We start from the raw sequence: 15682 nt of genomic DNA, 5'->3' as shown, positions 1-15682 counted from the left end.
GCTTAAAGAAGCATATGAATAGCACTGTGGATATTCTGAACACAGGATACATAAAGATTGGCCCCCTGCAGACGCACTTACCAGAACTCCCTCCTACTGTCTCTGTACGTTCTCCCTACCTACCAATTAGAATGTAAGCTCCTCAGGGCAGGGTCTCCTCTTCCGAAATGTTACTTTTATGTCTAAAGCACTTATTCCCATGATCTGTTATTTATATTATCTGTTATTTATTTGATTACCACATGTATTACTACTGTGAAGCGCTATGTACACTAATGGCGCTATATAAATAAAGACATACAATACAATACAATGATGCATTTGCAGGATTATAAATCTTGGTCTGACCTGATGGATCTTCAGCCTCGGTGCTCTATTGCGTTTTTATCGCAAAATAATCATACAGAGTGCTGCCCCTGGATTGGAGCTACACTAGCATGCGTCCATTCCGCTGTGTGCTGCGCATGAACCTCCACCATAGGTCATTTTTAATCTTACTGCTGTTGTATGTCAGATTTTTCCAGGAATTCTTACAGGTTCGTGTTACTGATAATACCAATGTATGTGTTTTATATCAGTACACTTTTAACATGAGTGACATTGAACATTTGGAAGAGATCCGGGTAGCTAGAACAATAAGGAATGACGTGGGCCGCCATTTTATATTATCAGTTGTCTTTTGGCATCTCAAGAAGCACATTTATTACCTTTGCTCTGCCAAATAAATGAGCTGTAATAAAAATGGTGTGGAATATTATGTATTATCAATCTGATGCTTCAGGGATTAATGTGGTTATCGGCTGTTTTAAAAATACAAAATATTGGGTTTGACGGATCAAGACTCTTCCTTGGTCTGTCCAGAGCTTCAAAGAGGTCTTAATTGGCGAGTTATCACTTATGGCCCACTAAAAGTACAAGATGTATTATATGGGGCTGATGAGATCAGGGTGGTAATTTTGCCAGAAATGCGATTAAAATATGGCTGTCTTTATAAATAGGACCCTTTTAATGTTCCCTTCAAAGCATTCTCTGGAGGTTCTTGCAAGGTTCAGGGAGTGTGGCTAAGAAAGTATTCCACACTAGTGAATTTATTAAAAATAACTATCCTGTGATAACCTCGATTCTAAAATTATCGTTCAGATATGTGTAATCGTTGCAAGGATACGAATGCAGTGAGGTGCAGTGAAGGTAGCCAAGGACAGATATCCATTTGTCACTCAAGGCAGTCGTCATTAATCTTGTTACATCCGTCATTGTTTCATTAATCTATTGATCTGACTCGTGTGTCTAAGTATTAGAGAAAGAAAGTTATGAGTGCGTTTATATATTGAGTCAAAAACGTAAACATTGTTTGTTAGAAGTTTTTTTTTTCTCTGTCATAAAACCGTCAACCTAGCGGCTGGTTTGCGACTAGTGTGTTTGTTTCAATGGAGGAAAAATATTGTACACAAGTATTAGCAAGGTACTATGAAAATCAGAATTCAACAGAGGTCTGTTTTGGACAAAACAGGAAGTTTCATATTTCTACGTCTGGGGGAAAACCTTAGACATCTGGTAACGTACCGTATAGGGATTTCTGTTTTACGTTTTATCTTATTTTAAGAAACTGTTTTGCATTGACTTTTAATTGAATGTTCTTGTAATTATCTTCTGTAATCTGAAGCACTGTATTTTTAGATAGATCTATTTAAACATTCTTTAATAAGTAATTTTGAATGAACTGTTGCACTCTCCGGCGAGAGTATTTACATTTTCAAACACATTTTGCTGCAACAGATTGTTGTGTGTTAAGTACATAGTTTTTTTCCTATAATAAACAGGGACCTGAGACCCTGGCAGATATATATTAATTACATATTTTGCCTATTTCTTGGGTGTATAGATCTGATTGATATTAACTAATTGAAAGTACTTTGCGCAGGAGTGAGGTGAGTGCTGGCTAGAGTAGCCGTGTGTGTTAACCCTGGTTGCATATCTAAATCATGTGCTCACTTGTTTTATGTTCATGACAGATGGAATATGGGGATGGAGTGAGGGGAGATACAGTATTGTTCATTTGAGGGACCTTTGCGAAGATGAAAAGTGGTCCAGCTTGTGAGCTGTGTATTAACCCTTGTCCAGTATGCAGGTCAGGTGCACACAGGTGTTCCGTAGTGTGCCGTAGGTGACATGAGCCTGCAATACATTTAACTGCAATGTGTTTCAAACAACTCTGCCTGTAAAACAGTTCATGGCTATGCCAGCCTGGGACTCTGGATGTTGTGGATAATACCCTTTTGTAACGGCATTTTGTTTCTCCTATGTATTAACTGGGCTTGTTCATTTGTTCTTCTCAAACACACATGATGACCGATCGCAGCAGGGGATGTGGCAAACGTGAGGCATAAATCTACTGGTATTGATTCACTATATGCTGTTTCAGTACCTCCAAAGAAAATGGTTTTAAAGAGTGGGCTGATAAACCACTTTCTAACCTCATTATAGGTATTTAGTAGGACACAACATTGGTGTCTGCGGCTCTAGGCTCCATGGGAGTTAATTAGAATAACTCAAATATGCAGTTTGATCATATTCTCTTTACATCTACATGCCCTTATGTGGTTAAATGAATATACAAAAGGATGGCTGAATGTTTGCTTCCCCCCTTAGAAACACAAATGTATTCTAGGGGTAAGTGTGCACTGGTATAAGCATTTGGAAATCATTTTTGTAAATCTTTAATGTTTCTGGCGTAAAAAAGGCCAATATTTACTAAGCAGTATTCTGCAAAAAGACATCTTCTGTCACTGAAAGACACCCTGCAGCCCTGTGATTTGAATAAGATATAAGGTTTCTTCCAGCGCTAGAAGGTGCCTTATGGCAGAAGATTGATTAGTAAAAATTGCACCAAATGAATTTGATGTATATTAAGGTCTTTATTCAGTGATCAGACTGTTTGTACAGACAAATTGTAATTCCACACCTTTTTATCGCTTTTGGTTTAGTGTAAATTAATTTATGCAGCCACCATACACCAATCGGATAAATGGAAAGAGAGAAAACGGAGATAAATCTCCTAGTCCAATGCCCTAAGAGACATCAGAAGCATGCATCACAATTGTAATCTTCTTATCCATAACAAAAACATTTGACAAGTCCAGGTATAAAGTATATGTATGTTCAAAGATAGGTGATTGCTGCTCACAGAATATGGTATAATACTGGTGGATTAGACGTTTTAGGATGTAAGGATATCCAGAGAATGGACCCCAAACCCATAAATCTAAAAGTCCATAACCCCTAGAGCTAGACCTGAATCTCTCCCATGGTTGTACTCACGACCTCCATCCGTGAAATCCTGGATCCTGCGTGCTCTCAGCCCTAGACAAACACAATGTATACGTCCTCCTGGCGTGGGAGGGGTGATGGCAGTGCACTGCGTGTCAAACGCCGAGTGATGCGTTCCAAATAAAGGAAATGCGGCTGAAGCTGGTTATAGTATCAAAAATACAAAAATTTATTGAATGTAGAACAGCATAGATTAAAAACAAGTCAATTGGATGTAATAGAAAAAAGGGGAAAAACCCAAAATACCGAGGCTACAACCAGGTAGTAGAGAGCACAACCTTTTTTCCTGTCAATTGGATGTAGCATTGGGCACCCCTGTCTTTTGTTGTATACATTTGCCACGCTTAATAGCACTCTTTTTGACATAAATATATACTGTATTCATGATGTGGTGGGTGTGAGAGTTTGAGCTAGCTGGGAATGTGTGTGTTAATCAATTTCTGACTGGTAACAGTTGTATGGAGGTAGGTGGCACCTCCCCCTCCCCCACCTCCCCCCCCAGAGCTCACTCCTCACCTTTTTAACTTGGGAGGTTTTTTCACTTTGCTGCAAGAACAGGATCTACTATGGTTCTTTCCCCTCATACGGAGGTAAAAGGAAGGGTTCACAGTATAGTGTAGGACCTGCATTAATTTTGGTTTACCTTGACTGGGTATGCAGGCTTATGACGCTTTGGCCAAAAGGCTAAATAACGAAGTAATTATTATTATTATTGAAGTATTTAAACTTTATACTTATTACCATATATGTTTTGTCAATTGGATGTAGCATTGGGTAGCCATGTCTTTTGTTATCCAGTTTGTTTTTCATATCCAGCATTTAAGAAAAATATAGATTCCTTGGAAATTTGTAGCCTTTTCAAACTTTCCTTTTTTTAAATTTTATTTTTTTAAACGGATATGAATATAGAACAGATCTCCGCAATTGCTTGGTTAATTCCTCTGCTTGGGAGAGAGGTCACCCCTTGAGCGTGAGAAAGGGGAGTTCAGTGAATGACAAAAAAGTGCTTGTCTGGGCTGTAATCCCCACATGTACACAGGATGCTCAGTACTGCTAGGAGCTGTCCTAAAGTTATTTCAATAAATTACATCACGGTGAAGCCTTTGGCATGATCAAAATGGGAGCGGATAAGAGCACAGCCGCTGGGCTCACATGGACACAAGCCAAATGTTTTGGACCACTGCCATAAAAAACATCCTTTTAACCTCTGCACTGCTGCACAGATTGCTGGGTATTGAAGTACAATCTTGGTCCCAGTGTTGAATCCGATTCCTCACCTATATGCAGGATGCTAATATTTAGACTTTGAGCTTAATCGGAGAGAAGAGCTGCCTCTATCTGTTCTGTTGTAGCACATAAATGCTTTTTGAATATTTTCTCGGTTGTACAGTGCATTCATTTTATTAATTCATATGTAAAGTACATTGAGTATTTCTTATTTACCCTCTTCAGTGCTTACTTTATTATACTTTGAGCACATCTCTTCAATCTCCGTGCTCATGTCTGCTACAATCTGACATTTCTTTTTAAAAGCAGCTGCTGTTGACAGCAATATGACAAATAAGCAGTGAAGTAACAAATGAGCCTTCATTAAAGGGTAACATTCATGCAAACATAAATTAGGCTATTTTTATCTCCTCAGGATACAAATGCTGTCAACCCATTTCATCTTAAAACAAAACTGTTTGAAACAAAAGTAGCGCGCACTTTAGGCATAGAATGTTTCCAAAGGGTCGAAGGGGCAAAGACCCTTTTTAACTTTGGACAGAAAATTACAATGCAGGGACAATTATGTTTTAGCTTCTATTTTGCCACTTATAATTGATTTTAGGCACTTAAACTAGTTCAGTGGCAACTGCTGTCAGGATCATCTATCAGTCTGCTTCAGAAGTAAAAAGACCATTATTAAATATAAAGGAAATTTTTCTTAACTGCACTGGAACAAATCGTTTTTTGGTATGCTGATGAGAATTTCTTTTTATAGGAGCAGTGTACAATGATATTCTTGATATAGTTGCTGTCTAAATACAAGGTCCGTGGACATAACAAATAATAGACATGAATACTAAGAACACAGGAAACTTTGTATAGGTATGTGGACAGATGGAAGGAATCATTTCTCCAGTCCAGGTCCTTTTGATCTGAGGGTCCATAGGTACTTCAGTCGTGCGGAGGCTGAGGGAAAGCGGGTGCTTTCCCTGGCCTCAGTCCGCACGCCGTCCGGGGGTGTCTCTGGGGGCGGGCCAGTGATGTCACGGAGCTGGTTCTCCCTCATTTAGCGAACCGCTCACGTGACCGGCCCATCGCTCCCCTCCGCGCACAAACGAAAACATTTTGAAGAGCTACGCCTCCGCATGCCTGCGGAAGCGTGCGCGAGCCCCTGCTAAAGCTGCTCTCATTGCGGCTGCTGGGGCTCACTGGGAAGCATGAGCGCGGCTCAGCACGGGTCAGCTGGTAAGCGCTGACCATGCCCTCGGCCTTAGAAAGCTTGTATACTGTAGCACTGCAGTGCTATGTCCAAAGACACTCGTACAGTTAGTTACTTCCAAATAGTCCGGTCAATGGTAATAATGGCAATCTTAAAAGTGCACTTGTGTATTGGAGTTAAATCTTTGCATATCATTGCTGTGTTATTATGTGACATGTTCAGTTTGAATGGTATAATATGCTAGAGTTTGTTTATGAAAATCAGTAGTTGCTGAAGAGTTCTTTGTGCTTTTAAATGTTCTACCTATTCTAACATGGTCATTCATACGGGGTTCTTTTTAAACGGGTGTAGCTGTATCACACTTGGTAATTTCATTCACTTTACAGGAAGATAATGGAGGTCGGACATAACAAACAGTGGTCGGAGTTGTGTAGAGGAGGGGAAGAAAATATTTTAAGGTGTATCACTTGAAGTGCCTGATCTCTTCTAACTTCTATATTTTCTTCCTCTTTTTCCACTTCTGAGTTTCCGCGCATTTTGTTTATGGTTCTTTATGGCAGGGGTTCTCAACTCCAGTCCCTCAAGACCCCCCGCCCCCCAACAGGTCAGGTTTTCAGGATATCCCTTTTTCAGCACAGGTGGCTCAGTTAAAGACTGGGATATCCTGAAAACCTGACCTGTTGGGGGATCTTGAGGGACTGGAGTTGAGAACCCCTGCTTTAGGGTATCTGTTGGAGAGATCAGACATAAATGTACTGTAACTACTATTTCTGCTTTCTACATAGAATTCAAAAGCTAAAAGGCTGAGTCTGAACCACATCTGATTGAAGAACGTTAATAAAATGATTTGGGGAGAAAAAACAAAGCAGAAGATTTTCATTGGAACACACTGGAACTTTTAGATGAAAATATCTTCTACTGTATATGTTGATAGGAATATTTTGTATTTCTTACTGTGCTTCCTTTCTACTGTACATTGTAATCAGTCTGTGTTTTGTTTTTTTTTTTAGTTTTGAATGACTCCAACGGTTATGAAGAACTGATATCTTTGACAGGTCCATCACATCAGTTTGGTAAGTGTTACTACTTTGACATATCCCTCTTTGCTTCATTTACGAGACCAGACATTAACCTATGAAATCCACACTACTACCAGTAGGTATGTGATTTTGATTTACTCATCTGTAACCAGATGTTACACTAATTCTTGTAGAGAAAAACAAAAACATATGTGATGACCACTAAACTAATAATAAAGGCTCCTGTGATGGTTCCTGAGCAGTAGGGCCGACATTCTGTCATTAAAAGCACTGAAGTCTCAAGTATATGTATATTTTCTATTTACCTTGTTAAAATCGTCTAAAAGGCTGTAACAAAGTTCCTATAGCCAAGTCAATTTTGAATGGGTTAATATTCAAGAACAAGTAAGTGAACAGTCACAGTTATGCGATACCTCTATCAAGGTCAGTAATCATTGCTGTGAAGCCGTGCCTATGTTTTGCAGCGAAGAGAAATTATCCTCCATAATGGCTAATGTGTGTGTGAGAGTGTATGTATTAACATTTGCATGTCATTTCCCAGAATCCCTTGCTGCAGTGGAAGTGCTGTGTGCTGGGTGATAATGGAGAAAGGCGGGGTTACAGACCTGTCTAAAACATGCACATGAGCATACAGTAATATTTCCATTTGCTATATGCTTTACTGTGGAGGGTTTGTGTCACTTTTTTTACACACCATAACTAAACTAAGTATATATCTGTATATATAAAACTGAAATGTTTGTCTGTGGATTTGTGCGTTTTCTGATTGGTTGGCGGCTGACCACACCTCTCGCTGTAGCCCTCTCCGATTGGCTGTGGGGTGGGGTTTGCGGTGACGTCAAAGCAGGGAGACTTTACCTGCCGGTTCTCCTCCTCACTCGGCGCTGCTCCTCCTCACTGCTCCGAGCAATAGGTAATGTCCTCCTCACTCGAGCGTCGGGGGGTGGGGGCAATGTGCGTCGGATACCGGGGGGGCAATGAGTGTTGGGGACCCGGGGGGGTTAATGAGCGCACCGGGGGGGAGATGAATGACGGGGGGGGGGAGATGAGCGCATGGGGGGGGGGAATAAGAGGGGGGGAAATGAGTGGCAGGTGGGGGGGGGTGTACTTTCTTTTTCACACGTATGTGTGTGTAATATATATATTTATATATATATATATATACCCACACCACGTTGCAGTCTCTTTTGTCCCAATTTAAGGCCGGAAACACTGTATTTTCTATGCAAGGGTTTAATTACAGGGATTAAATCATACAACAGTCCCACCGTCCCTTCAAGAGAACCAAATAATAAAATCAATTCCTATTCCCGTTAGGGAATAGGCGGATTAATAGCCCAGTAGATTACCATTGACTTGTACATATTGAGGTATGGCTGTTTCTATACACCCCTCCCCAATACAGTGGTAAAATGTTGGTGTATCTAGTGCATCAAACTGTTCATTACTATATATGAGCAGGCTCTGATTTTTTAGTTAAAATCATTTGGATTATTATACCATTACACCAACTCAACTGTGGGTAAATAATTATGCTATGAGTAGGTTCTAGAGGGGAGCTACCCCCATAACACTACAGGGGATACTTGGATAGACTCAGGAGCCATATTCTCCGCTAATGCATATTTCAATCGGAAGCTTTAACAGGGTGTGGTTTATTTCTTTTGGACAGGTCATGGACCTGTATACCTGATCCCTTATATAAATATGTTTAATTAATAATTAAAGGGTTTTACTTGCACTATACCCATTTCATATTCTCACACCACGAGTGCATTTGGTAGGGCACCTTTCTATGTATATTATTCGTAAAAAATATGATCAAATAAAAGCAAAGTACAAATGTAAAATTGATTAATTGTAAGATATGAATTAGTCCAAGTTATCTCTAAATATGCATGTGGGGGTCTGCTGCTTGATTGGAGGGTCCTTCACCATTCAAATGTAATATAGGTTCTGTAAAAAAAAAAAAAAGCGCAAAACACGTCCACATGGCACAGTATTTTTATTAATGTAAATATTAATCAGTGTAAATATGAATCCATTAAATAAAGCTATTTAATGGATCATAGTAACAAACAGCACACCAACGCGTTTCGGACTATACAGCCCTTTATCCAGGTGAATAAAAACGTACCCACCGGAGTGTATTAAATACCAGATTCTGACGCTGCCTCTGGGATTGGCCGAGGCAGCGTCAGAATCTGGTATTTAATACACTCCGGTGGGTACGTTTTTATTCACCTTGATAAAGGGCTGTGTAGTCCGAAACGCGTTGGTGTGCTGTTTGTTACTATGATCCATTAAATAGCTTTATTTTTTACCGTGGGAACGCACTCTTGTTGTTTTTTGGCTGATTAGCACTGGATGTTGTGCTCCGTTTTTCTCTTCTCCTATACTGTAGATATAACTGAGTTTTACCAATGCTCAAATTTTACATCGTTTCGGAGCCTCACAATCCACTAACCTCTATGTGCAGCATACAATACATAAAGTGAACTTACAGTAAGTTAATTAGCAGTACTAATATCAACAGATTCCTAAGGACTTCCTGACAAAATAGAGCGCTTGGACAGACCTTGCAGTAGGTTTGGCATAAGAAAGTTAAAATTAAATACTGGCAGTATTACGATATTCTGGGTTGTTAACAGTTGAAAATATATTTTATGATTTTACTGCTAGATGATTAAAAGAGCATGCCAATATACTTTTTCCTCTAAACTTCCTAGTGCGCATATTCCATTATACAGAGAAAATCTGAATGCTGTAACACGCAGTCAGTGTGAACTGATGTGGAGATGTGAGACGTAAACCTTGGTCACATGCCTGTAGAATTGTAAACTACTGTAGGTCTTGTTTGATATGCAGAAACCTGTAAAGTGTTGCCTGGTTTGGATTGATTTCCTGTAAAAACAGAATTGGTTACCCTTTGATGTGTTAATTGTATTTCGAAAGGGCTTTGGTATCTTGGGATATAACTGCAGAATCATAGTTGCATCAACCGATGCTAAATGTAGATGATAGATACTTATCCTATATTTGTATTTACAGTATTTTGATCCAGAGAAAAGCAAACAAAAAACCCCAGTGAAATATCATCCAATGCTGTCTCATAGGGGGAACATGTAATCCCTTTGTCACTCCAAATATTGGCAATCAGATTTCTCTCTGGATCAACATCCTTCCCATGTTTGTTTATTTATTTGGTATATCCCTTTATATAAATTTTTAAAAACACGTCCAACTTTTTTTTTTTTTCCTTTTTTTTTTTTTTTTAAAGATATCTATTTTATCTGCCATCAGTCTCCATGGGCAATGAATTCCACGTTTTATCTGCCCTTACTGTAAAAAACCCTTTCCTTTGTTGCTGGTGAACTCTTTCCTCTAACCTTCAGGGATGACCTTGTGTCGTCTGTACTGCTCTTAGTATGAATTGTTCTGTCCATCTCACACTGAAAGTGTCCTATCATTTATTTTCTAATCTTTTTGTTATTAAGGTAGTTAAATAACTTTTTAGGGTTTATTATACTTTCTATTACAATCTTTTTTTCATTTAACATTTTTATGATAAATTTATTGCCCTTTTGCAACTTTTGTTATATTCCTTATAATTCTAATACGATGCCTCCATCCCTTCTGACTTAAAGAACCTTAACGCCTTCCTCTTCCTGTCCATTTCCTCCCCTACTTGTTTATTTGGCCACATTGGTTTAGACTTATTTCTTTTATATTTATTCCTCGAGCACACTGATAAGTCTCAGTGATAAGTGTGCTCTTCCTACTATGTTTTAAAGACTGTCCGTTTATCTTCATCATTTTCCCTGTAAAAATGTAATTCCAATGTATTCTAGTAGATTATTCCTCGGTTTATTAAAGTGGCAAAATGTGAAAAATTCGATGTTTTTATGCAAATAAATCGGTTCTGTAATATTAGATAATACGGTCTGCCTTTTTTTAAACTCCTAGTGCCTTTTCAACATTTTTTTAAAATGTACTGATCATGATTTGGTTACTACAGCAACCGTTTAGAAAGTCATATCCACTTTCTCTTTTGAAACGGGCTGTGACACACACTTTTTTTTTAGCTTTGCCCTTTGGCAACAAAGTATCACAAATAAATCTGTTGCTGTATTCCAAACAGCAGACTGTCTATTGCTCGGACAGCTGTAATTATAATAATAATGTGACACATTTAGTCATGTAATGTTACATCAGCTGCAGCATTTCACAGACTGCCGCATAAAGTCGGATGGCGGCCATTTCGTTAGGCACACAATCAGGAGTTTTTATTTACAGATTTATAACAGGAGCACCAAACGATTTTCAGCTTAGGTAAGAATGTAGAATTACACTTTGCCTTTCAAAAATGTTATTTCTTTGTTGAACCCATGGAATATGGTCATTTATCATTTATTTAAAATGAGACCATGTTATGGTCACTGTTTCCCAAATGTTACATAGTTACATAGTAGATGAGGTTGAAAAAAGACATAGGTCCATCAAGTTCAACCTATGCTAAATTTAGACAACAGATACTTTATCCTATATCTATACTTACTTATTGATCCAGAGCAAGGCAAACAAAAAAACCATTAAGTGGAAAAATGAATTCCTTCCTGACTCCAAGAATTGGCAATCGGATTAATCCCTGGATCAACATCCTTCCCATGTATACTTATTTGGTATATCCCTGTATACCTTTCCCATCTAAAAAGATGTCCAACCTTTTTTTGAACAAATCTATTGTATCTGCCATCACAGTCTCCATGGGTAATGAATTCCACATTTTAACTGCCCTGACTGCAAAGAACCCTTTCCTTTGTTGCTGGTGAAATTTCCTTTCCTCCAACCTTAAGGGATGGCCCCGAGTCCTTAGTACTGCCCGTTGGATGAATAGTTCTTTTGAAAGCTCCTTTGAAAGCTCTTTGTATTGTCCCCGAATATATTTATATAGTTATCATATCCCCTCTTAGACGCTTCTTTTCTAATGTAAATAAATCTAATTTAGCCTGCCTCTCCTCATAAGTTAGATTGTCCATCCCCTTTATTAATTTGGTTGCTCTTCTCTGCACACTCTCTAGTTCCATAATGTCTTTTCTTAGGATTGGTGCCCAAAATTGTACTCCATATTCAAGGTGTGGTCTTACTAGTGCTTTGTAAAGGGGCATAATTATGTTTACTTCCCTTCCATCCATTGCCCGTTTGATGCAAGATCAGATCTTGTTTGCCTTTGCAGCTACTGCATGACATTGGGCACTATTGCTAAGCCTGCAGTCTACAAGCACTCCTAAATCCTTCTCCATCAAGGATTCCCCCATATATCTCCATTTAATTTGTAAGTCGCCTTTTTATTCTTGCATCCCAAATGCATAACCTTACAATTATCTGTATTAAACCTCATTTGCCATTTACCTGCCCAGGTTTCCAGTCTCTCCAAGTCCTTCTGAAGAGAAATTACATCCTGCTCTGATTCTATTACCTTACACAATTTAGTATTGTAACAGTGTTTTCTCTGGGCCCTTCTGATCCTGACCCATATGTAAGAAAATCCCCCAATTACATGGATGTGTATGTGTGGTGCACCTGCTGGCTTACAGGACTCCTGAGTCTCCCGCTGGGTTGGGGTGGGGAATATCACCATGACAGGCGTCTGAGGTAGTGTGCTCTGAGTCCTACTCACATCTGGTACAGCGCCTCCACCCCATCAGGATCTCTGCGGCAGCAGGGAGAAGTATCTGATGGGGAACTCCTTCTTGGTGCATCCTTCTGTGGAATAACTTTACTCTCACACAGAAGGGATCTTTTGAACCAGGGCATCTTTTTTTTTTTTTTTTCAACTTTGTTTTTATTGGTTTTTAGTGCATACAATCAAAGGGTTACATTATGTTGATAGGTATTCCACGTATACACTTCACTTGCAAGGACAAACTACAGATGACGGACGCACGTTGGGGAAACCCACAGGACAAGACCTTAACAGACAGACAACAACTACGGGGAAGTATGGGGGGGGAAAGGAGGGGGAGGGGGGGTAGGGAGGGAGAGGCGTAGACGAGTCCCTTACTACATGATGATCCGACGACCTGCGCCGGCACTGTTATCACTCAGCTCTTGATCTCTTCACCGAGAACCCTGTGCCCGATCCGCTGCCGCAACTCTACTTCGTTCCAGTTGGGATAGTACTACTGCCCTGGGGGAGCCCTGCCGTCCGAACGTCCCGAGTAGCTCCCCGTCCATCATCCAAGGAGAACCCACTTTCATCTATCAAAGCCATATTGTGGCCTCATTCATCCCCTGAATATCGGTCTGTGCCAACCACAATGACCAGACTTTTTCAAATTTATCGGCCGAATCGTTAACTAAACTCGTTAACTTTTCCATTCGGCATATGAACCAAATTCTGTTCCTGATTTTGTCTATAGAAGGAATCGCATTCTGATTTCACAGTGCTGCGGTCTCGCACCGCATAGCGGTAGCAAAGTGTGCTATCAGCTTGTTATCCGACCGAGATACCTCATTCGTAGGTTTACCTAACAAGAACAGCCACGGGTCCAGCTGAATTTTGAGCCCCAAAAAGATCCTCTGCAGCCAATCTCGGATCTGGGTCCAGATCGGCACTATTTTCGGGCAAGACCACAGCATGTGTACCAGGTCCCCTAGTTCCCCGCACTGCCTGGGGCAGAGCGGGGAAGATCCCCGGTTGAATTTAGCTAATCTAACTGGGGTGAGATACCACCGTAGTAATACTTTATACGAGTTCTCCTTCAATGTTGTGCAGATGGAGCTAGTGGCCGCGGCCTTGAAAACCTCGGCCCAGTCCTCGTCCTCTAGTTGGCCCTGAAGATCCTCTTCCCATTGAGTCATGAAACGGGATTTAACTGTCCTGTCTGTGTCCGTATTCACCACCTCTCTGTACAAGGCAGAGATCAGTCCCTGCGTGCTTGTCCCGCGCACACAGAGCTTCTCAAAATTCGTCAGCGGTGGTCTCACCGGGTGTGCTTTATAATATGCCCTGACCTGGAGGTATTTCATAAAATCCGTGTTAGGAATGCCTGTTTCCGACTGTAATGATTCGAAGGATTTGATCTTTCCCTTAACCTCCAGGTCCTTCAACCTTCTAACCCCCGATTTACGCCAGAGCGGGAAGCTCTTATCTGTCAGACCAGGAGCAAAGTCCGGGTTGCCATATAAAGGTGCCATCAGAGTATGTTTGGAGGTTAATGAGCTGTTATCTTTGGAAGCCTCCCAAACCGAGAGTGAGTTGAGTACAGAGGTCAATGGAATGAGAACATCCCTCACCCGTTTTCCTCGGGTACCAGATCAGGTCCATGAGCTCCAGCGGGGCGCACACCTCCCTCTCCAGTGCCACCCACCGCCGCAGCTCAGGGTCCCCGTGCCATTGCGTAATTTGGCACAATTGTGCCGCTTTGTAGTAGGATAAAACACTCGGCACCGCTAGGCCACCAGCTTCCTTGGCTTTCTGCATCGTCTTTCCTCTAATCCGTGGTTTTCTACCATTCCAAATAAATTGGGCTATTGATTTTTGGAGCCCTGCAATATCCGCTCTTACCACGGGGATTGGGAGAGTTTGAAACAGATATAGAATCCGGGGAAGGACGTTCATCTTGACGCTATAGATCCTCCCTAACCAGGAAATACCATATGCCCTCCAATCCTGCTGCTCTCTTTTTAGAGTCCTCAGCAGTTTGGGATAGTTAGCCGAATATAAGGAGCTTGTCTGTTTGGTGATCTGCACTCCTAGGTACTTCATGGAGGATGGGCACCATCTAAACCCAAAATTGAGTTCTATCAGCTTCTCCATCTCTCTTGGCATGTTGAGGCTTAAGGCCTCCGATTTGGATTGATTTATTTTAAAGCCTGAGATCTGGGCAAACGCTCTAGAAGCTCGAACAGGTTGGGTAGCGAGACGAGCGGCTTAGTAAGGGTTAGAATGATGTCATCTGCGTACAAAGCCACTTTGTGCTCCTGTGAGTGGATTTGCACCCCAGAGATATCAGCGTTGTTCCGAATTTGCGCTGCGAGCGGTTCGATGCATAGGGCGAATAGCAGGTGCGAAAGCGGGAACCCCTGTCTCGTGCCGCTTTTAATTGGAAAATGATCTGATGGGTATCCTTGGTGGACCACCCTAGCTGTTGGAGCCTTAACTGCCTGTTGGAATGTACCCCCAAACCCAAATGCTCCAAGCGTGGACTGCAGGTATGGCCAATCAATCCTGTCAAAGGCCTTTTCCGCATCTAGGCTTAGGGCCACACTTCGGATCTCCTTGGCTCCTATAAAGTCTATGATATCAACAATCCTTCTAGTGTTGTCGGCCGCTTGTCTATTTCTAATAAAGCCAACTTGATCCGGGTGGATAAGCCTCGGCAGGATTATATTTAATCTATTGGCCAGTAATTTAGAATAGATTTTAACATCTGTATTTATTAATGAGATTGGCCTGTAACTCTGGCAGCTAGTGGGATCTTTGTCCTCTTTATGAATTACTGAAATTGACGCCTGGAGCATCTGTCCCGGAAAGGGCTCCCCTGCTAGCACTCCATTGAATAACTGGAGCATGTGAGGAGCCAGAACTCCAATAAATTTTTTATAGTACAGATTGGAGAACCCATCCGGGCCCGGGGCCTTTGACGCTTTTAGGTTTTTTACTACCGCCTCCAATTCCTCCCTCGTAAAGTCGCTCTGTAGTGCCTCTCGCTCCAATCTGGTCAATTGTGGCAAGGCCGCGTCTGCCAGGAATTTCCGTAGCTTACTACTTGTCCTCGCATTGTGAACCACCTTCTCCCCATTGTATAGCTGTGCGTAAAATTTCGCGAACTCCCCCACTATCACTTTAGGGTTTGAGGAACACTGGCCCCCACTTGTATTG

The 15682-nt window shown here is 41.0% G+C and overlaps 1 protein-coding gene across 2 annotated transcripts in view; it reads left to right on the top strand.

The window, feature by feature from the left end:
• ARHGAP32 (Rho GTPase activating protein 32) overlaps window positions 1–15682 on the top strand; it is a 516520-nt gene that overhangs the window by 104290 nt on the left and 396548 nt on the right. The window contains exon 2 of one of the 2 annotated variants that reach the window (XM_075603322.1): window positions 6766–6828. The exons of the other annotated variant lie outside the window; for it this stretch is intronic. The gene's annotated coding sequence lies outside the window, so the exon portion shown is untranslated. The remainder of the gene's footprint in view (window positions 1–6765; window positions 6829–15682) is intronic. 2 annotated transcript variants of the gene reach the window in all.

The sequence above is a fragment of the Ascaphus truei genome, chromosome 6 (assembly GCF_040206685.1).
Source record: "Ascaphus truei isolate aAscTru1 chromosome 6, aAscTru1.hap1, whole genome shotgun sequence".
Classification (NCBI taxonomy): Eukaryota; Metazoa; Chordata; class Amphibia; order Anura; family Ascaphidae; genus Ascaphus; species Ascaphus truei.
Note: the sequence above shows the minus strand (reverse complement) of the source record. Positions and strands in the feature narration are given on the sequence as shown.